At 46.8% G+C, this 23,040-nt stretch overlaps 1 non-coding gene across 1 annotated transcript; it reads right to left on the reverse strand.

The window, feature by feature from the left end:
• On the reverse strand, positions 1-73 carry trnaf-gaa (transfer RNA phenylalanine (anticodon GAA)). The gene has a single exon. It is a non-coding gene; the product is annotated as a tRNA-Phe (tRNA).
• Positions 74-23,040: the final 22,967 nt, after the last annotated feature.

Consider the following 23,040-nt stretch of genomic DNA (forward strand, 5'->3'; position numbering starts at 1 on the left):
TGCCAAAACCCGGGATCAAACCAGGGACCTTTAGATCTTCAGTCTAACGCTCTCCCAACTGAGCTATTTTGGCTTAGAGAGAGAGAAGAGGTAAATATTTCTCTTTCGCAGGGTATCAGTATATGGAATCCTCTTCCCCAGAGAAGGCTGGGTCATTGAATATATTCTAGGCTGAAACACAAAGGGAGAATGCTGGAAAAGGTTGCAGTGTTGGCTCTGTTCTCTCTCCACAGATGCTGTCAGATCTGCGGAGATTTTCCAGCATTTCTATTTTTGTTTCAGATTCCAGCACCTACAATGCTTTTATCTTAATGTTCAAGGTGAGTTTGATTATTGATCGACAAGGGAGTTAACGGTTTTGAGGTGGGGACAGATATTAAAATGGAGCTGAGACACAACCAGATCAACCTCATCAAATGGCAGAGCAGATTCCAAAGGCCGAATGGCCTCGTCCTGCTCCTAAGTCTTAGGTCCCTAAACTTGCAGATCTCAACCAGTGGGGGAGGCATGAACAAAATACCAATCCTCTCTGTATAGCAGGCTCTCGCATACCTTTATCCTCCACAGAACCATAGAGTCCCTCCAGTGCAGAAGGAAGCCACTGAGTCCATCCAGTCTGCACCAACAATAATCCCAGCAGGCCCCACATATTTATTCTGCTAATCCCCCTGCTGCTAAGGGCAAGTTTAGGCCAAATAACGTAGCCTGCACATCTTTGGACAATGAGAGAAAACTGGAGCACCTGAAGGAAACACACGGATAATGTGCAAACTCCATACAGTGACCCAAGCTGGGAATCAAACCAGGGGCCTACTGGTACTATGGGGTAGCAGTGCTGACTGCTATGCCACCATGCCACCCATCACAAGCCTCCTGCAAAGATTATTCATCAATGCATGCTTCTGTTCCTTGTGTGTTTATCTAATTTCTCCTCAAATTTATCCACCAGACACATAAGCCAAGGGCTACAGGTTACTGGCTTCCAAATAGGGTAGACAAATGTACAAACAACCTGAGATTGCAGCTATCCCTGCTCCCACTGAGACCGAAATTGTTGCTGTCAAATAGAGTTTATGAGGTTTAATGTGTTACATCGAGGGGAAGGACTGGGACATACTTTAGAATCGACCTAGTCCCGTAAAATGCCTGGAGCTGCTTAAGTAATCTGTTCCATTACAACTAGACCGACATGCAGGAACTGGAACACTGCGCCTGAGGAGATTTTGAAAAAGAACAGGGGGAACTGTTTATCTTGGGACTTACTGTTGAACATATTTCACTCTGCTGCTTTGAAAAACAAAAAAAGGAATCTGGTTAGCCGTACCTTAGCACTCATCCCTGTGACTCACGAAGGTCGGGGGTGTTAAGTCTCACTCCGGGGGTTCGAACACAGGATCCAGACTCCTGAGGGAGTCAAACAACAGAAAACGCTGGAAAATCTCAGCAGGCCTGACAGCATCTGTGGAGGCAGAATAGAGCCAACGTTTCAAGTCTGGATGACCTTTCAGCACAGCTTACAAGCAAAGAGAATCGGCAGAAGTTTATACAATGAGATTCTCAGGCTTCTGTACCCTCGTTTACGTTCCCTTTGGCCCATTCCAGCTCCCCTCCGCCCCCCCCGCCACCCTCATATATAAATCTCTGCTGATTCTCTTTGCTCTGACGAAGGGTCTTCCAGACTTGAAACGTTGGCCAGAATTTTATCGGCATTGAGGCCCCAATTCCAGTGGTGGGGAGGGGGCACGGGGTGGGGGGACAAGGCTTGGAGAGCGGTATTCTCCATTGGCCTCAGGCAGGGTCATGTGAACCTTGGGTGGGCGTGCCAGTAAAGTTCCGCCCCTTGCCTCTGCTCTCTTTCCACCAATCATAGAACCCTACAGTGCAGAAAGAGGCCCTTCGGCCCATCAAGTCTGCACCAAACACAATCCCACCCAAGCCCTACCCCCATATATTATATCCACTAATCCCTCTAACCTACACATCCCTGGACACTAAGGGGCAATTTCTTAGCACGGCCAATCAACCTAACCCACACATCTTTGGACTGTGGGAGGAAACCGGAGCACCTGGAGGGAACCCACGCAGACACGAGGAGAATGTGCAAACTCCACACTGACAGTGACCCGAGCCGGGAATCGAACCCAGGACCCTGGAGCTGTGAAGCAGCAGTGCTAACCACTGTGCTACCGTGCCACCCTGACAATGCTGTTGGACCTGCTGAGATTTTCCAGCATTTTCAGTTTTTGTTTCAGAGTCCAGCATCCGCAGTATTTTAATTTTACTCTTGAAGGAGTGCTGCACCACCTCAAGAGCCAGCCTTTTGATAAGATGTTAAACGGTGGCACACTGGCTAGTACTGCTGCCTCACAGCGCCAGGGACCTGGGTTCGATTCTCAGCTTGGGTAACTGTGCGAAGTTTGTACATTCTCCCCATGTCAGCATGGGTTTCGTCTGAGTGCTCCAGTTTCCTCCCACAGTCCAAGGATGTGCAGGTTAGCTGGATTGGCCATGGCAAATTGTCCCATGATGTGGGTTAGGGGGATTAGCAGAGTAAATGTGTGGGATTACATGGATAGGACTTGAATGGGACGCTCTACCAGAGGGTTGGTGGACTGTAGGGATTCTCTGATTCTATCATAGAATCAGAGAATCCCCAGCATGGAAGGAAGCCTTTTGGCCCATCAAGTCTGTACCAACAACAATCCCACCCAGCCCCCATCCCCACAAACCCCCACACATTTACCCTAGCTAGTCCTCCCCGACACTGGTGTCAATTTAGCATGGCCAACCAACCTAAGCCGCACATCTTTGGAGGAAACCGGAGCACCTGGAGGAAACCCGCGCAGACATGGGGAGAATGTGCAGACTCCACACAGACAGTGATCCAAGCTGGGAACCGAACCCAGGTCGCTGGAGCTGTGAAGCAGCAGTGCTAACCACTGTGCCACCGTGCTGCCCTGTGACTTTCACTTTTAAGTACCCGTACGCTATCACCTGGGACACACGTATCTAATGCAGATGCACTCAGCCGGTTGTCCATGCCACACACAGCAACATCACCAACAGCCTTCCAAGAGATAGCGCTAGCGCTACACCTGATAAGAGACTTTGCCAGTCTCTGCTAAACGCACAAAGATATGGACAGAAAGAGATGCTGCATTGTCGAAAGTTAAGAAAGTGGCAGTACGAGGGTGTCTTCTCAAGAAACACACCAGCTGAGGAGGGAGCCGTGACAGATACACGTACAGGGGACTGACAGGTTACTCCCACCATAAAGGCGACAATGTCAGAATTGATCGCCAGGATTACGGTTGGAAATGAACGGCCTGAATAACTGGTTGTTCCCGAGGAGCCAGCGGCTACAGATGAGGAGCTAGAGTCCAGAGTGATGAGTTTGCCTTTTGCATCCATTTGACCTGATTCTTCAAGTTCTGAAGAGTAGAACGCAAAACTGAAGTGTCCTCCCAGGGTCCAGAAGTTCCCGGACAGACTAAACCTCTGCCGAGTTTTTCCTGGGGTTCCAAAGAACAAAGAAAATTACAGCACAGGGAACAGGCCCTTCAGCCCTCCAAACCTGCACCACATGTTGTCCGTCTGAACTAAAACCCCTTACCCTTCTAGGGACCATATCCCTCGATTTCCATCCTATTCATGTATTTGTCAGGATGCCTCTATTGTATCCACTAGGGGAATTTCACAGTTACTTCATTGCAGTGTTAGTCTAAGCCTTACTTGTGACTGCTAAATAAACTTTACTTTATCTCCCCCAGCAACGAGTTCCAGACCCCCACCACCCTCTGTGTAAAGAACTCACCTCGTACATCTCCTTTAAACCTTACCCCTCGCATCTTACACCTGTGCCTAGTAATTGACTCTTGCACCCTGGGAAAAAGTTTCTGACTATCCATTTTGTCCATGCCCCTCGTAATCTTGTAGACTTCTATCAGGTTGCCCCTCGACCTCCATTGTTCCAGTTACTGTACTTTTACAAAAAGTTGTTCTCCTATGCTAATGATGTTCTTTGTTTCCTCCAGAGGTGAGTTCAGGAGTCGGGGAGAGTGGATGGGAGGGTGGGGGGGGGGGGGGGGAGTGTGTGGCCCCTTTAAGGGGGTGTTACCGCATTTGGGCCGGACCCTATGGACTGTCAAGGCGGGAAGTTGAGCCAATTGGGCGCGAGGGCACGTATTTTGGGTAAGGAACTCCCGCAGTTGGAGTCCAGAGAGGAGACTTGCACAGTGGCAGAGTTGACTCCGTCTGTCTTTTTGTTTTAAATACTTACTTATTGTTGGAAATATATGCCTCATTACTTTGAGCCGAGTCGAGTGGCTCTCAATTTACTAAGATAAATTAACAGTCTCCTGGAAAGGAGGTTCCTGGCAAAACCTTCATCATCTGTGTGTTAGAGACTATTTCCTGTCTTCCAGCAGTGTGGGGGAGTGTCAGTTTTCAATGTTGGATATATCCACAAGCAAAATCATATCTAAAGTCATGTGGCCTTGAAAAGCCATCAGCGAATGATTAACAGTACATTTTGCACAGAATACTCATGCTTTCGCCATCCCCACAATCCACCCACATGTCTACTGAACATGTTCGCACTCAAACGGAGACTCCGGGGTCTCCTGTCGGTCAGATTATTCATCAGTCTGGCTACAGCAAGATCGAGAGAGGGAAAAATAAATACTCTGAGGGCATTCACCTCAGAGTAAAATGGGACCAGGTAACTATAATCTTTCTCAAGGGGGTTTATAGTCAGCTTCAGTGGAAAGGCTCATGTCAGTCAGAGCGGTCCCCAGGGAACATAGGAAGGAACATTTGATTTGATTTATTATTGTCACATGTACTAGTATAAAGTGAAATGTATTGTTTCTTGCACGCTATACAGACAAAGCATACCGTTCATAGAGAAGGGAAGGGGAGAGTGCAGAATGGAGTGTTACAGTTATAGCTAGGATGTAGAGAAAGATCAGCTTAATGCAAGGTAGGTCCATTCAAGAGTCTGATGGCAGCAGGAAAAAAGCTGTTCTTGAATCGGTTGGTATGTGACCTCAGAGTTTTGTACCTTTTTCCTGATGGAGAAGGTGGAAGACAGTATGTCTGGGATGCGTGGGGTCCTTAATTGTGCTGGCTGCTTTTCCAAGATAGCAGGATGTGTAGACAGAGCCAATGCATGAAAGGCTGGTTTGCGTGATGGATTGGGTATATTCACGACCTTAAGTAGTTTCTTGTGGTCTTGGGCAAAGCAGGAGCCATAACAAGCTGTGATACAACCAGAAAGGATGCTTTCTATGGTGCATCTGTAAACATTGGTGAGAATCATAGCTGACATGCCAAATTTCCTTAATCTTCTGAGAAAGTAGAGGTGTTTGTGGGCTTTCTTAACTATAGTGTTGGCGTAGGAGAACCAGGAAAGGCTGTTGGTGATCTGGACACCTAAAAACTTGAAGCTCTCGACAATTTCTACTTCGTCCCCGTTGATGTAGACAGGGGCATGTTCTCCTTTACACTTCCTGAAGTCGATGACAATCTTCTTTGTTTTGTTGACATTGAGGGAGAGATTATTGTCGCCGCACCAGTTCACCAGATTCTCTATCTCATTCCTGTATTCTGTCTCATCATTGTTTGAGATCTGACCCACTGCAGTGGTGTCGTCAGTGAACTTGATAATCGAATTGGTGAGGAGTTTGGCCACAGAGTCATAGGTGTACAAGGCATATAGTAAGGGGCTGAGGACATAGTCTTGTGGGGCACTGGTGTCGAGGATGATCGTGGAGGTGGTGTTGTCTATCTTTGCTGATTGTGGTCTGTGAGTTATGAAGTTCAGGATCCAGTCACAGAGGGATGCCCAGGCCATGGAGTTTGGAGATGAGTTTTGTGGGATAATGGTGTTGAAGGCTCAACTATAGTCAATAAATAGGAATCTGACATAGGTGTCCTTTTTATCTCAGTGTCCCAGGGTTGAGTGCAGGGCCAGGAAGATGACATCTGCTGTGAACCTGTTGAGGTGGTAAGCAAACTGTAATGGATCCAGGTAGACCAGGAGGCTGGAATTGATTCATGCCATGACTAACCTTTCAAAGCACTTCGTAATGATGGATGTCAGAGTTACAAGCCGATACTCATTAAGGCATGCTGCTTGGTTTTTCTTTGGTACTGGGGTGATGGTCATCTTCTTGAAGTAGATAGGGACCTCAGATTGTTGAAAGGAGAGGTTGAAGATGTCTGCGGATACCCCCGCCAGTTGATGCACGCAGGATCTGTGTGCCCATCCGGATACTCCATCCGGGCCAATCGCTTTCTGTGGGTTGATCTTCGAGAAAGCTGCCCTGATATCTGCAATGGGGACTCCAGATACAGGTTCATCCAGGCCTTCCAGGGTAGAGGGCGTGCTCTCACTGACCTCTTGCTCTAAACGAACGTAGAAGGCATTGAGCTCATTAGAGAAGGGAGCATTGGAGCCAGCGATTTTACACGCCTTTATCTTGTTTCAACAAGATCACCTCATTCTTCTAAATCCTAAACATTGTGGTCCCATCCTGTTCAACCTTTCCCCATAAACTAATCCCTGCATCCCAGAAAATTCTCACTCTCTACAAGGTGACCATCCCTTCCTATGGTTGATAACCAGATAGAATCATCGAATCTACAGCATGGAGACAGGCCCTTTGGCCCAAACTGGTCCATGCTGACCAAAAGCCCATGTAATCTAATCTCACTTGCCTGCATTTGGCCCATATCCCTCTAAACCTTGTGCTGTATCCATTTAGAAAAAGCTGGAGCTTTTCTCTTTAGAGCAGAGGAGGATGAGAGGTGACTTAATAGAGGTTTATAAGATGATGAGAGGGATTGATAGAGTGGATGTGCAGAGACTATTTCCTCGGGTGGATGTAGCTGTTACTAGGGGGCATAACTATAAGGTTCATGGTGGGAGATATAGGAGGGATGTCCGAGGTAGATTCTTTACGCAGAGAGTGGTTGGGGTGTGGAATGCACTGCCTGCTGTGATAGTGGAGTCGGACACTTTAGGAACTTTCAAGCGGTTATTGGATAGGCACATGGAGCACTCCGGAATGATAGGGAGTGGGATAGCTTGATCTTGGGTTTGGACATAGCTCGGCACAACATCAAGGGCCAAAAGGCCTGTACTGTTTTATGTTCTATGTATCTGTCCAATGCCTTTTAAATGTTGTCAATGTCCCTACCTCAACCACTTCCTCCAGCCATTCATTTCACATACGTACCACCTTCTGTGTAAAAAACTTGCTCCTCAGGTTCCCATTAATCCTTTCCCCAGTTAACTTAAACCTATGGCCTCAAGTTCTCGATTACCCAACCCCTGGGAAAAAAGGCTGAAGGCACTCACCCTATCCATGCCTCCCATGATTTTATACCCCTCTATAAGATCACCCCTTCAGTCTCCTACGCTCCAAAGAAAAAAGCCCCAGCCTGTCCAATCTCTCCCTGTAACTCAATCCCTTGAGTCCTGGCAACATCCTTGTAAATCTCTCCTGCACTCTCTCCAGTTTAATAACATCTCTCAAAGAAAAACAAAGAAAATTACAGCACAGAAACAGGCCCGTCAGCCCTCCAAGCCTGCGCCGACCATGCTGCCCAATTGAACTAAAACCCTCTACCCCTCCGGGGACCATATCCCTCTATTCCCATCCGATTCATGTATTTGTCAAGATGCCCCTTAAAAGTCGCTTTTGAATCTGCTTCCACTACCTCCCCCAGCAGTGAGTTCCAGACACCCACCACCCTCTGTGTAAAAAAATCTGCCTTGTACATCTCCTTTAAACCTTTCCTACAACGAGGCGACCATAACTGAAGAGAATACTCCAGGTGCGGCCTCACCAATGTCCTGTACAACTGCAACATAACTTCCCAAGTTCTATACCCACCGCCTTGAAGGCCAGCATGCAAAAGCCTTCTTCACTGCCCTATCTACCTGTGATTCCACCTTTCGAGAACTGTGCACCTGAACTCTAAGGTCCCTCTGTTCCATGATGATCCCAACATCCCCCGTGAAAGTCCTACTTTGATTTGAAAAAATTTTGAGTCACAAATTCTCACACATGCTGCATGCCCTCAAAGTGACTCATCATCATTTTCAATGGACCCAACGAGGTCCAAAGTCAAAAGGATTAAATATTCATTGACTATCACAGACAGCTGGAAAGAATTACATCCGAACATAACACAATAACATATGCGGCAATGTCCCTTAATCCAGTGTTGGTGTTGGCTACAAGGGATACTTAGACTGAAAGAGTTCCAGAGTGATAGAGTGATAGAACTCACTCAAAGAGTCACAAATCATTACTTTCCTGATCTAATGCTGATTGAAAGCAGAGGGCAGGGTAAATTTTACAATCCTAGTGCTTCTGGGGAGGGATTTTATATTTACAATTGGGGGAAGGTCAGAGGATGGAAAATGAATGGTTTTCTTGTTTCATTCAGTGTCTGGCACCCCAAGAGCACACTCATAGTAACCATACAGAGCAGAAGGAGGCCATTTGGCCCATCGATTCTGCGCCGACCACAATCCCACCCAGACCCTATTCCCATAACCCCACATATTTACCCGATTAATCCCCCTGACACTCGGGTCAATTCAGCACGGCCAGTTAACCTAATCCACGCACCTTTGGAGTGTGGGAGGAAACCAGAGCACCCGCAGGAAACCCATGCCGACACGGGGATAATGTGCAAACTCCACACTGACAGTGACTTGGAATTGAACCCGGGTCCCTGGCACCATGAGGCAGCAGTGCCAACCACTGTGCTACCGTGCCGCCCCCCCCTTAATGCAGAGAAACGTGAAGTGATACATTTTGGTCGGAAAATCGAGGAGACGCAATGTGAAATCGAGGGTAAAATTCTTAAATGGGTGCAGGAGCAGAGGGAGTTGGGGGTATCTGTGCACAAATCATTGAAAGTAGCAGGACAATTAGAGAAGGTTGTTAAAAAAGCATTTGAGATTCCTCACCTTGTTGTATCAGAAACACAAGGAGGTTATTCAAAATCTTTGTACAACACAAGTGGTTCGGGTTCAGCTGGGATATTGTGTTAAATTCTGGGCACCAAGCGTTAGAAAGGAGGAAAGTACAAAAGAGATTTAATCGATTGGTGCCAGAGATCAAGAACTTTCAGTTTTTTATTTATCACAAGTAGGTTTACATTAACACTGCAATGAAGTTACTGTGAAAATCCCCTCTTCACCACCCTCTGGTACCTGTTTGGGTACACGGAGAGAGAATTTAGCATGGCCAGTGTATCTAACCAGCACGTCTTTCAGGCTGTGGGAGGAAACCGGAGCACCCGGAGGGAACCCGCACGATACAGAGAGAACGTGCAGACGTCGCACAGACAGTGACCCAAGGCTGGAATCAAACCCAGGTCCCTGGCGCTGTGAGGCAGCAGTGCTAACCACTGTGCCACCGTGCTGCCCAATTCATCCATTGTGTCTGTGTTGGCTCCTTGAGGTGCCGGGTAAAAGGGGTTGGTGGTGCACTCCCACCATCGATGGTTCAGCCCAGTTCTAAGCCATTCAGTCCAACTCATCTATGTTAGTGTTTACGCCCCACATGGTGAGAACTATGCAGACTCCGCACAGACAGTGACCCAAGCTGGGAGTTGAACCCTGACACTGTGAGGCAGCAGTGCCACTGTGCCTCTCTATTTGGAGAGCCTGAAGAAGCTGGACTCTTCCCTTTTGAGCTGAGAAGCTTATGAGGAGTCAAAATCATGATAGAAAAGTTAAGGAGAAACTGCCTCCGGTAACAAAATTGTCGGTTTGCAGAGAATTACAGGCTTCAGCTAATTCACAAGAGAACAGAAAACAAATGAGGGGAAATGCTTTCTATGCCTAGCGAGTTGTGGTGATCTGGGATAAGTTGCCCGAAGCGGATTCAGTCGAACTTTCAAAAAGGAATGGGATAAGTATTCAAAGAGAAAATTTTTACAGAGTTGTGGGGTGGAATTTATTGCCCTCCACCAGGTGAGTTTGGTGGGTGGAGGTAGATGGGGGGGAGCAGAGGGGAAGGGTGGGGGAGGGATGGAGGGGAGTTGGTGGGCAGAGGAGTCACACATTTAATTGGGTGGGTGGTTGCTGGGATGGGGACCCTGTTACTCTCCAGCCTGTGCCTGGCGTGGAAGAGCTCAGGAGGGACTGGCTGTCCACCCTTCCACATGTTGAGGTCCTTATTGCCTGATTAAGGCCCTTCGTGTGTTCCAGATCCCTGATAACGGTGAGTATCAGTGCAAAATTCCAATGACATTTTGTGGGGAGTGTAAGTGGTAGGAACAGCGGGTTTACCGGCTGCTGACAGCAAAATCCAATCCAATGTCACTAACACAAAGCAGCAAAACAGAACCTTTGGTTTTTAGTACAGATAACACCAATATAGAATCATAGAATCCCTAAGGTGCACAAGGAGGCCATTCAGCCCATCAAGTCTGAACCAGCTCTCCAAAGTACAACCTACCAAGGCCCACACCATCCCCATAACCCCATGCATTTATCATGGCTAATCCCAGTAATCTACACACCTGAGGGTCACTGAGGGGTAATTTAGCATAGCCAATCTACCTAACCTACGGATCTTTGGACACTAAGGAGCAATTTAGCATGGCCAACCTACCATGATCTATGGGTGGCACAATGGCACAGTGATTAGCACTGCTGCTTCAAAGCGTCAGGGACCCAGGTTCGATTTCCAGCTTGGGTCACTGTCTGTGTGGAGTTTGCACGTTCTCCCCATCTCTATGTGGGTTTCCTCCGGGTGCTCCGGTTTCCTCCGGTTAGGTGCATTGGCTGTGCTAAATTCTCCCTCAGCGTAACCCGAACAAGCGACTAGAGGATTTTCACAGTAACTTCACTGCGGTGTTAATGTAAGCTTAATTGTAACACTAATACATAAACTTAAACTAACCTGCACACCTTTACACTATGGGAGGAAACCCACACAGACACAGGGAGAACATGCCAACTCCGCACAGATAGTGACCCAAAGCAGGAATTGAACCTGGATCCCTGGCACTGTGAGGCAGCAGTGCTAACCATTATGCCACCATGCCACCCTTGCAGAACACCACCCCCCCCCCCCCCCCCCCCCAAAGTATTGGGATATCAGTTTTCTGTTGATTGCAACTGTTCAGTCCTTCCCTCTCACCTGCTGTCCCTTTAAACAGCTAAGAGAGTGGAAAGCAGCCTGCGGTGAGCGATGGGTCATTCCTCACTCGGGGTCAGGACGAGCCGACAGATGGGTTTGGGTTGAAAGCGGAATGAGATTTTATAGCCTGAATGAGGTTCTCAGTGGGAGGAGGGGGAAGGGCTGGGGGGCATGCAGGCCGCAACACCTGGCCTTAAATCAGTGCCCTCATCTGACCAATTTGGCATCAAAATGCGAAGAATTCAGAGGTCACCTAATGGCGAGGAAAGTGGCCTTGTAAAGGGCAAAGCTAGGGCCAGGGCAGGAGTGGGGGGGGGGGGGAACTGGCTTTAGCCATCAGCATGTTTTTATTACAGATCCAGCATGCTCCAAACAGAATTCCTTACCGGTCATTTTGACTTTGGGCAATAGTATAAATCTAGTGATGGCAAATTTACAGCGTATTTTAAACCTCATGATATACATTTCTACTGTTTTCAAAGTTAACCCCACGGTGCTTTGAGCAATTCGCTACGTAATCAGCACAATGCAGAGTGAAAGGAGACGGGCTGGTGATTGGTTGGGGCGGCACGGTGGCACAGTGGTTAGCACTGCTGTCTCACAGCGCAAGGGGCTTGGGTTCGATTCCCGGCCTTGGGTCACCGTCTGTGCAAAATCTGCACATTCTCCCTGTGTCTGCATGGGTGCTCCCACCGTCCGAAAGACGCGCTGGTTAGGTGCATCAGCTGTGCTAAATTCTCGCTCAGTGTACCCGAACAGGCGCCAGAGTGTGGCGACTGGGGGATTTTCACAGTAGCTTCATTGCAGCAACTTGTGACCTTAATAAATAAAGACTTCTTCCTGATGGTGGGGGATTGCAGAACTAGGGGCCATCGTTGGAGGGTAAGGTAACATAGCGGTATCATCGCTGGATAGTAATCTAAAGATCCAGAGTGATGTTCTGGGGATCTGAGTTCAAATCCCACAATCGAAGATGGTGAAATTGGAATTCAATAAAAATCTGGAATTAAGAATCTACTGATGACCATGAAACCATTGTCGATTGTTGTAAAAACCCATCTGGTTCACTGATATCCTTTAGAGAAGGAAATCTGCTGTCCTTACCTGGTCTGGCCTACATGTGACTCCAGAGCCACAGCAATATGGTTCATTCTTAAGTTCCCTCAGGGATGGGGAAGGAATGTTGGCCCAGCCAGCCCACATTCCATGAACAAATTACTCACCAATTTTAAGGGCATTCAAACGGTCATTGGATTGGCATATGGATAATATTGGAATAGTTTAGGTTAGAGGGTCATTAGATTGGTTCCACTGATTGGCGCAACATCGAGGGCCAAAGGGCCTGTACTGCGCTGAAATGTTCTAATGTTCTAAATTTTAAAAAACAGCTTTGAAGTCACTATGGCAATGGCAGCTTTCTTCGCCATACAGTGCAAAGCTTTGAACAAACAAACCTCAAGCCACAGGTGCCACATCGTGTCACTGACAGGATAGCCTCCAATTCACCGAGCGCAAACCCCCCCATTCCCACATTCCCCAACTCCCTCATTAACTCACACACTCGATGTTCCAGGGTGTCATTTTAAAGGCCGTCAGAGCGCACAGAGAGCAAACCAGTTCACCCAGGTGGCACTTTGGCACCTCCCTGATACCCTAGGTAGTAAGAAGTCTCACAACACCGGGTTAAAGTCCAACGGGTTTATTTGGCAGCACCAGCTTTCGGAGCCCCAGGCCCCTTCTTCACCTGTGCTTACCCCAGTCCAACGCCGGCATCTCCACACCCTGGGTAGTGCCAGATCGGTCCGGGGATTCCGAGAAATCCCTGGACGTGACCTTCTCCTCTCTGCACTCACCTGAGTTCCCGTGGGAGTTCTGCTCACCTGCCAAGACAAGTGCCATTTCACGCCGTTCTCCAAAGACGTGCGGGTTAGGTGGATTGGCCATGCTACATTACCCCTTAGTGTCGGGGGCAGTAAATACTTGGGGTTACAGGATGTGGGATCCTCTGTGTGGTTTGCTTTAGTTAAAAGACTTCATTTTAAGGTGTTTCTGCATAATGTAACTAAAAACTTTAAAGCTAACTTAATCTAGCTTGGCCACATTTTAAAACCCAGCTTGGAATTCTGGGTTTTGAGCTTAGAAAGTGACCACATTTGAAAGTATAAGGCAAGCAAAATTTTGCATTAACAGAAGTTTTCATGGTTACACAGCAGTGAACTGTTTTTGAAAGCTGGAGGCTGCTTGTACCTAGTATTTTAATAATGGAAGATAACCAAACTCCTGTATTGTTAGTTGCCGCTATCTGTTTTTTTAGTTGTTGTTCAGTTGAATGCGGCAATGTTTTTAATCCGGACGCAAAGTCAGTCCCCAACTCTTCCTCTCTCCCTCTCTCAAGTAATCCTCTTTCGCAACTGTTATGTTAACTTCAGGTTACATTCAGTGAATCATTTCTTTAAATTTATATCAATTGCCCACAGTTTATTTGGAGGAATGAATGGATCCTACGGGGGAAAAGGCCTGGGGGGGGATTGTGGTCAGTACAGGTTTGTTAGGCCAAATGGCCTCCTTCTGCACTATCGGGAATCTAATTGATGTTCTGCTGTGGGTGGGTTTTTTGAAGGAGGGGGGTGTGCGAGGCATGATTCAGGCATGTGGGCCTGATAATGACATGTGTATTCATTACAATGATGTTCCAATGTCAAGAAAGGTGGCCAACACTGACAGAGGTAGGGGACATTCACATCATGCCTTCATACTGACATAAAATACAACTTTGCCCTTCTCGGGGTATTTTCCACTTCCATTGCAAACAGGGTCAGGAATACCTGACCTATGATCTGGACAGACACTGCTCGAAGCGGATTCAATTTAACAAGTTATATTTACACAATAACTTCGACACGTCAGAATGTCCCTGGGCTCTTCGCGGAATTGCGAAGACCACATAAGGAGATGATAAGACCAAAAGTTTGGACTATGTGGTAGATTCCCTAAACGAATTCGATAAATATTTAAAAAGGAAAAAATTGCAAAAAGGAATGTGTGGAGTGGAGATAATTCAACAGCTTCCAAGGGGCCAGCACATGCACAATGGATCGAATGGCCTCAGACAAGAAAGTGGACACAGTCATAGAATCCCTACAGTGCAGCAGGAGGCCATTTGGCCCATCAAGTTTGCACTGACAACAATCCAACCCATGCCCCAACCCCGTAACCCCACACCTTTACTCCACTAATCCCTCTAACTACGCATCCTGGGACACTAAGGGGCAATTTAGCACAGCCAATCCACCTAACCTGCGCATCTTTGGACTGTGGGAGGAAACTGGAGCGCCCAGAGGAAACCCACACAGACACGGGGAGAATGTGCGAATTCCACACAGCCAGTGGCTCAAGCTGGGAATTGAACCCAGGTCCTTGGAGCTTTGAGGCAGCAATGCTAACTACTGTGCCACCATGCATCAGATCAACCATGACCTTATCAAATGATAGAACAGCCTCAATGGGCCAAATGGCCTCCTCCTGATCCTATCCCTTATATCCTTCGGATCTCTGTGCTGTAAAATTCTAGTCGCTGTCCTTATACCAAGATTTCATGTAAATTATTTAACTGGAGTATTTAACCATTCACGTCTCTTATATTTTTGTCACAACCCTGAGCCTGGGAGATGGAGGGCAGTGAGGCAGGTATACAAACTCCAACTCTTGATCTAAGTTTATTATAGACTGATGATTTTGTTGCCGTGGGCCACTTGTGTGCCTTATAGACGGCAAATCAAATTGAAACAATTCTCTCTATAAATTTGTACTGCTTTTAGTCTCAGGCAGTTGATCCCAACAGGGATTTGATAATCCAATTTAGAATTCAACAGTCAAAGAATCCCACTAAAAATGACCTTCCAAATCCTCCTGGCCCATAAAGTTCAAACAGTCAGTCAAATATAAGTGGAAATGAAAACATTATTGACCAAGCTTCATAGGGTAAGTCTATAGAACAACATTAGTCCCTTAGCCCATGCCGAGATATACAAAACACTCGGGTAGCAATGCAGGTTAGTATAGCCAAATCAACTCTTATGTACATTTTAAGAAAGATAGATTTAAAATGCAGTGAATTTGCAGTAACCATTTCGAGCGTTTGGCCACTCTTGGAATACCGTGAACAGCTCTGGTCTCCATGTTACAGAGAGGGTTTGGAGAAAGTTCAAAAAGATCCAGAAGGCTGATACTGAGACGATGATGTATTATCCAGAAACAAGCTGGAGTTCTTCTCTCCAGAAAAGAGAAAGCTGAACGACAGATAGTGCTCTTTAAGATAATGAAAGGATTTCGTTGTGTAGGCGTTGAGATAATGTTTGCACTTGTGGGACAGTCCAAAGCTCAGAATCGTGAATGTAGAATCGTTGCTAATAAATGGGCAGCACGGTGGCGCAATGGTTAGCACTGCTGCCTCACAGCGCTGTGGACCCTGGTTCAATTCCGGCCTCAGGTCACTGTCTGTGTGGAGTTTGCACTTCTCCCCATGTCTGCGTGGATTTCCTTCAGATCTCCGGTTTCCTCCCGCAGTCCAAAGCTATGTGGGTTAGGTTGGTTGGCCATGCTAAATTAATCTTAGTGTCAGGGAGATTAGCAGGTAAATGTATGGGGGTGATAGGAATAAAGCCTGGATGGGATTGTGGTCGGTCCATATTCAATGGGCTGAATGGCCTCTTTCCATAGTGTAGGATTTTATGAAATATGTGGGGTTACGGGGATATGGTCTGGATGGAATTGTGGTCGGTGCAGACTCGATGGGCTGAATGGCCTCCTTCTGCACTGTAGGGATTCTATGAAATCCAATCGCGTGGTTAGTGTTTGGAATTGGATTTAATTTATTATTGTCACATGTATTAGCATACAGTGAAAAATATTGTTTCTTGTACGATTTACAGACAAAGCATACTGTTCATAGAGAAGGAAACGAGAAAGTGCAGAATGTAGTGTTACAGTCATAGCCAGGGTGGAGAGGAAGATCAACTTAATGCGAGGTAGATCCATTCAAAAGTCTGACAGCAGCAGGGAAGAAGCTTTTCTTGAATCGGTTGGTACGTGACATCAGACCTTTGTATCTTTTTCCCAATGGAAGAAGGTGGAAGAGCGGGGCCCTTAATTATTCTCTTCCCCAGAGAATGGTGACGGCTGCTCATCGAAGATATTCAAGGCTGAATTAGACGGAGGCTGGGACTCTCTAATCCCGTTCACCCCACCACCATGGCCAGCGAGAATGGAGAATTTGGTACTCCGCTCACAGCGGAGGGACTGGAGAATCCCAGCCACGGGTGAGGCCAGAGAATTCTGGCACGATTTTTGATCAACAAGGGAGTCAAACGTTATGGAAGACAGAAAGAAAAATGGAGCTAAGGCCACAATCATATCAGTCATGGTCTTATTGAACAAGGGGTCTGTTGACCTCGGACGGGGTTTTCCAGTTTTGGAGTGAGCGGGGCTGGAAAATCCCAACACCAGTCTCTGATTTAACAACAAGCATACAGAGGCTCGGTGCAAAAATACATGACAAGAATGAAATCAGAACTGAGAGAGCTTACAGAATTACTAATGTGTGAATGGAGTGGCTGAAATAATTCCTCAGAGGCCGGTTTCCCTTCACCAGATCCCATGATGAAGTGTATCCCAGGACAATGTGGGAGGCTAGGAAGGAAATTGTGGGTCCTCTAGCCGTGATATTTGAATCATCAATAGTCACAGGTGAGGTGCCTGAAGATTAGAGAGTGGCAAATGTGGTGCCTTTGTTTAAAAAGGGTTGCAGGGAAAAGCCTGGGAACTACAGACCAGTGAGCCCACTGTGGTGGGTAAATTGTTGGAAGGTATTTTGAGAGGATCTATAGGCATCAAGAGACGCAAGGACTGATTAGGGATAATCAGCATGGCTTTGTGAATGGAAAATCATGTCTCACAAATTTAAGTTTTTTGAAGGGGGTAACCAAGAAGGTAGATGACGGCAGTGCAGTTGATGTTATCTACATGGACTTTAGCAAGGCCTTTGACAAGGTACTCCATGGTAAGTTGTTGCATAAGATTAAATCTCACGGGATCCAGGGTGAGGTATCTAAATGGATACAAAATTGGCTTCTTGGCAGAAGCCAGAAGGTTGTTGTAGAGAAATGTTTTTCAAACTGGAGGCCTGTGACCAGCGGTGTGCCTCAGGGATCAGTGCTGGGTCCACTGTTATTTCTCATTTATATTAATGATTTGGATGAGAATATAGGGGGCATGGTTAGTAAGTTTGCAGACGGCACTAAGATTTGTGACATAGTGGACAATGAAGAAAGTTATCTCCAATTGCAACAGGGTCTTGATCAATTGAGCCAGTGGGCTGGCGAATGGCAAATGGAGTTTAATTTAGACAAATGCGTGGTGATACATTTGATAGATTGAACCAGGGGCAGGACTTACTCTGTTAATGGTAGGGCATTGGGGAGAGTTACAGAAGAAAGCGATCTTGGGGTACATGTTCATAGCTCCTCGAAAGTGGAGTCACAGGTGGACAGAGTGGTGAAGAAGGCATTTGTCGTGCTTGGTTTCATTGGTCAGAACTTTGAATACAGGAGTTGGGACTCTTGTTGAAGTTGTACAAGACATTGGTAAGGCCACACTTGGAATACTGTGTGCAATTCTGGTCACCCTATTATAGAAAAGATATTATTAAAATAGAAAGAATGCAGAAAAGATTTATTAGGATGCTACCACGATTGATGGATTGAGTTATAAGGAGAGGCTGGATAGACTGGGACTTTTTTCACTGGAGTGTAGGAGGCTGAGGGGTGATCTTATAGAGGTCTATAAAATAATGAGGGGCACAGATCAGCCAGATAGTCAATATCTTTTCCTAAAGGGAGGGGAGTCTAAAACTAGAGGGCATAGGTTTAAGGTGAGAAGGGAGAGATACAAAAGTGTCCAGAGGGGCAATTTTTTTCACACAGAGGGTGGAGAGGCAGTAATAGAGACGGGTGAAATTTTGGCTTTTAAAAAGCATTTAGATAGTTACATGGATACGACGGGTATAGAGGGATATGGGCCAAATACGGGCAATTGAGATTAGCTTGGGGGTTTAAAAAAAAGGGTGGCATGGACAAGTTGGTCCGAAGGGCCTGTTTCCATGCTATAAACCTCTATGACTCTATGACTGCATGCTGTGCAAACACCCCAATCAGCACCTCCCTGATGGCTGGATCACTGCTAATCCTCAAGGGATCAAACCAGAATTCCCCTATTGTGCTAACCCTACTGGCATATGTCCCGACTGGACTGATTGATGGTGCTCTGCTAGTCGTAGCTATCTGCCAAGTGCACAATTAGCTGGATTAAATGAAATATCACATTTATTCACGTAATCAGACCCAAGGATCTGTTCAGCGTTTAGAGGAAGTTGAATTAACACCACCAGATGTTCACATGCCATGCTGCCTGGGCAGACCTGTACAGGGGCTGTAATACATCCCTCCTGCACGGGTCCTGTGAATCAGTGTGACTGTGCCCCGAGTTGGCCAAGGGATGTTTGTCTTTAATTTCGATACATTCAGGGTAGTTCGGGAGCCCCCGGTATCTTAAAGGAATTTGACGAGGTGGCCTTTTACCTCACCGTTAACTAGGGGTCTCCCTACGCTATCCCACCTGGTGCTACAGATCAGGCTGGAGAGGCTGGGCCCTGTCAATCTAGGGTTCCATAGGTAGACTCAGTTGGATATAGTGGTGGGCTGGCGCTCACAGTATGCGCAGAGTGACCATCGGTGGTGGGTGGTGCTCTCTCTCATACCTAGGAGCTGGCCTAACTGGTGGACCTAGTGGTCTCAGTGGTCTCGGGGACTGTGTATATGATGGTGGGGGTCTCCAACAATCTCGGGCAAAGTGTTCTGACTGCCCGCAATTAAAACCTGTCCCTCTATCTCTCTCCCTGGGGCTGTTGTGTAAGGCGGGGCTGTACCTCTCTGGTGTTGGGGATCACCTCTACCCCCGTTTCTCCATACTGGACCCTGACTAACCCTCATGGGAAGCGTTCTCGCCTCCCTTTCTCATGTTGGGGGTCCCTGAGCTTCCTGTTCCCAGATTCGAGCTAACGGGCGGAGAACCCATGCTTCATTATGTGTGGTCTCTGCGGGGTCAAAATTAGTAAGAAGTCTCACAACACCAGGTCAAAGGAAGGGTCAAAATTAGTGCAGGCTTTCTTGCCTTCCTCTGTGGTGTGTGAGATGAATGTCCTAGCCCATTTGGATAAATCAGCCCCATTTAATCCAGCCCGATCTAATTTCCCAGATACTCCCGTGAAGTGGATCCATAAAAGTCCGGCAAAGGTAGTCGGATGTTCCCCTTTCCTCTGCCTACATTTATTTAACCCATCTACAGGATCTCCTTTATTAAATCCTACCGCGGTCGATATCACTTCCTTAATTTTGTTTAAGGTTCCTTCCCCTACATTTTGAGGGGTTGGCAGGGCACACCATACAGACTTTCTCAAACACACGACTATCAGTTTCACTACTTCCCTTTCATTGAGTCCATGTATTATCTTTTGCTACCTAACATCCTCAAAGAAACTGTGCGCATCAGCCAATGGCTCAAAGGTTGTGATTTTATCTGTGATTTCGGCCAAAACGGGGTTGTGTATGTAATAACTGGGCCCTGAGACTCTCCTACCCAATATTCAGTCGTCACTGGGTGCATCGGTACTGGGGGTGAATCTGGGGGCGCGGTGGGTATGACTTCCCCTGGGAAAGATGGTGGTAGCCCCCAATCCTCAATTCATGTAACATACAGCTTAGCGTTCTTCTTTAACTCTCCCCAATCCGCATCCTCTATCTCCTCTTCCTCCACTGTCCCGAAGGTACACATAAATCCATTCTGAACCGAAAATAGGGATTCCAGCCGTGAAATTTCTCGCTGGCATCTGGAGTGGTCAGCGGTTGTCTGTCTCTGTTCTTTACTGGCTTGATGTAGCGCCTTTATTGCCTCATGCAGATCAGTGCACTTAGCTTGCAATCGTGCTACCGCCCACTCAGCTTCACCTTTGGCCAAGACAAGCTCATTGGGCGTCTGGTAGGCTCTATTATACTTGGTTTGAAAATTGCTCAGATGTAATAAATTTGCCTGGTTGGTTCTCTTTAATTCATCTACCTCTCTGTCCTTTTCAGTTCTTATTTGTTCTATCCTCTCCTGCTGCTGTTCCTTTAGTTTCTTAATTTCCTCCTCCTTTTCCTCCTGTGCCTGGTTCGATTCCTCCAGTTCCTTATGAGCTGTGTTTAACTCCTTTTCCGCTCCTAGCAGCTGCCCTAAGCAGCTTACCATGGCAGTCACTTTCACACATTTGCCTGCCCATTTTCCCTGAAATCCCCTCAGATCGTCCCAATACTTCAGTCCTCAGGATCCTGGTCCCGTCTAGTACTGGCACAAGATTCTGCCCATAGGGGCCACACTTTCTATTTAATGTATTCTCTGAGTTTTGTTTCCCATGTGGGACACTTCTCTGTCTCTGTGCTGTTTCCTGCCATTCTATATTCAACAACAAGGGGTAGGAAGTTGATCGGACTGCAGGTACGGCTTTGGGCTATGTTCCGGTTCTAATCCCTCTGAATTCTAATGCAAGCATACAGAGTTTACCCTATCCTCCTTGTTAGTAACAACGCATGCTCAATAAACAATTTTCCTGAAAGCAGTAATTTGTCCAATAAGGAGTTTACATCTGTTGGCTCTGAATTTTAAATAATCGTTCAATATAGACCTTTCACTCCCTTCGATTTATTTGAAATCTTGGCCATCACCTGGGGCATTTGCTATCTTAATTCATAAGAACATAAGAAATAGGAGCAGGAGTAGGCCATCTAGCCCTTCGAGCCTGCCCCGCCATTCAATAAGATCATGGCTGATCTGAAGTGGATCAGTTCCACTTTCCCGCTTTCTCCCCATAACCCTTAATTCCCTTGTCTGTCAAAAACCTATCTACCCGTGACTTAAATATATTTAGCGAGGTAGCCTCCACCACTTCGACAGGCAGAGAATTCCAGAGATTCACCACCCTTTGAGTGAAGAAGTTCCTCCTCAACTCTGATCTAAACTGCCCCCCCACCTTATCTTGAGGCTGTGCCTTCTAGTCCTGCTATCCTTTCTAAGCGGGAAGGATCTCTCTACCTCTACCCTATCCATCCCCTTCATTATCTTATACGTCTCTATAAGATCCCCCCTCATCCTTCTAAACTCCAACGAGTACAGACCCAGTCTATTATTTAGTCTCTCTTCATAGTCCAACCCCCTCATCTCCGGGCTCAGGCTAAATCTCCAGGAGCGTTAGGTTCTGTGAGATTCGATATCAGAGCAACAAAGTTACTTCTTGTCCATGTCCCATCAGAGTCGCCAATTTGTTGTTGCCTGCCGCGCAGTCTGTTTTAACCCTTATACGGTGGACAAAGAATTGCGAGTAGACCTCTTGTTAGTACAACAATATTTATTTAAACACACAATCAATAATCACCCACCCAATCTTACAAAAAATACTAAAGTTCAAGTCCAATACTAGACCTTGACTTAACTTTGCGCGACTGGCAAGTACCCAAGCAGATATTGGCCTTTTTCTGTGTGCTGGTCTCTGTATCCTCTGCATAGTCTGGTCCTTTGGTCTGGTCTGACGCTCTGGCTCTGGTCTTCCTTCCTTCTCAAATGTGGTGGCTGTCCTCGTGCTGGTCGTCGCTGTGATGGTCACTTTGTTGTAGCTCATTCGTGGGGTCAGAAAGAGAGATTCTTGGTCGCGCAGCACCCTTTCTACCCCCACTGGGCTTTGCACCCCTTTTGGCCATTGCCAATCAATTGATCAGGACTTGATCACCCTGATTGATAAAGTCCAATCTTTATCAGGGGGGTGACAGATGGTGGAGGCTGAAGAGATTTTTTTTGTTTCAACCAAACGCCAGGGTACAGAGGCCAGTGTGGCCAAACGGGCCGAATAAAATGGCAATTTATAAAGCACTTTGGGAAAATTGGGCAAGGACTAAAACAGCAGGCTGCGGCCTAAAAGATAGAGATAAACAGGCTGCAGTTCAGATGGCTGAATACACAGAATATGGGCCACCTCCAGGACAAAGGGGACTTTTTGGTCAAGCTGGGTTATTTACCAGACATCGGGGTACTGCAACCCCAAATTTAGGAGGGAGGTGTGTGTCCTATGTACCCCCAATACCTACAGACAAGGCCGTTGGGGACACAAACAGAGATTGGTGTGACCTGACAAAGGGGCAGCAAGCGCCCCAAAAGCTAGTAGCTTTTGAACATAAGAACATAAGAAATAGGAGCAGGAGTAGGCCATCTAGCCCTTCGAGCCTGCCCCGCCATTCAACAAGATCATGGCTGATCTGAAGTGGATCAGTTCCACTTTCCCGCTTTCTCCCCATAACCCTTAATTCCCCTGTCTATCAGAAACTTTTGCTACAAAATAAACCTGTTGAACTTTAAGCTGGTGTTGTGAGACTTCTCACTCATCTGCACATGCCAGGTTTCACACTCCTGGCCTATCAAAATCCCACAAAAGTGGAGACAGCTGATGATTTAACTGTCCAAAAACTGCACATTGCACAAACCCCGACCTGATTCATTCTGTACCCAAAAGGCAATTTTTTCGCACAGAAAGTGGTGAGTGTCTGGAACAAGCTGCCACAGGCAGTAGTAGAGGCAGGTGAAATTTTGTCTTTTAAAAGGCATTTAGACAGTTACATGGGTAAGGATGGGTATAGAGGGATATGGGCCAAGCGTGGGCAATTGGGACCAGCATAGTGATTTTAAAAAAGGGTGGCACAGACAAGTTAGGCCATCGGGCCTGTTTCCATGC

Source organism: Carcharhinus amblyrhynchos, chromosome 3 (genome assembly GCF_965287045.1).
Source record: "Carcharhinus amblyrhynchos chromosome 3, sCarAmb.v2.hapA, whole genome shotgun sequence".
In the NCBI taxonomy this organism is placed as follows: domain Eukaryota; kingdom Metazoa; phylum Chordata; class Chondrichthyes; order Carcharhiniformes; family Carcharhinidae; genus Carcharhinus; species Carcharhinus amblyrhynchos.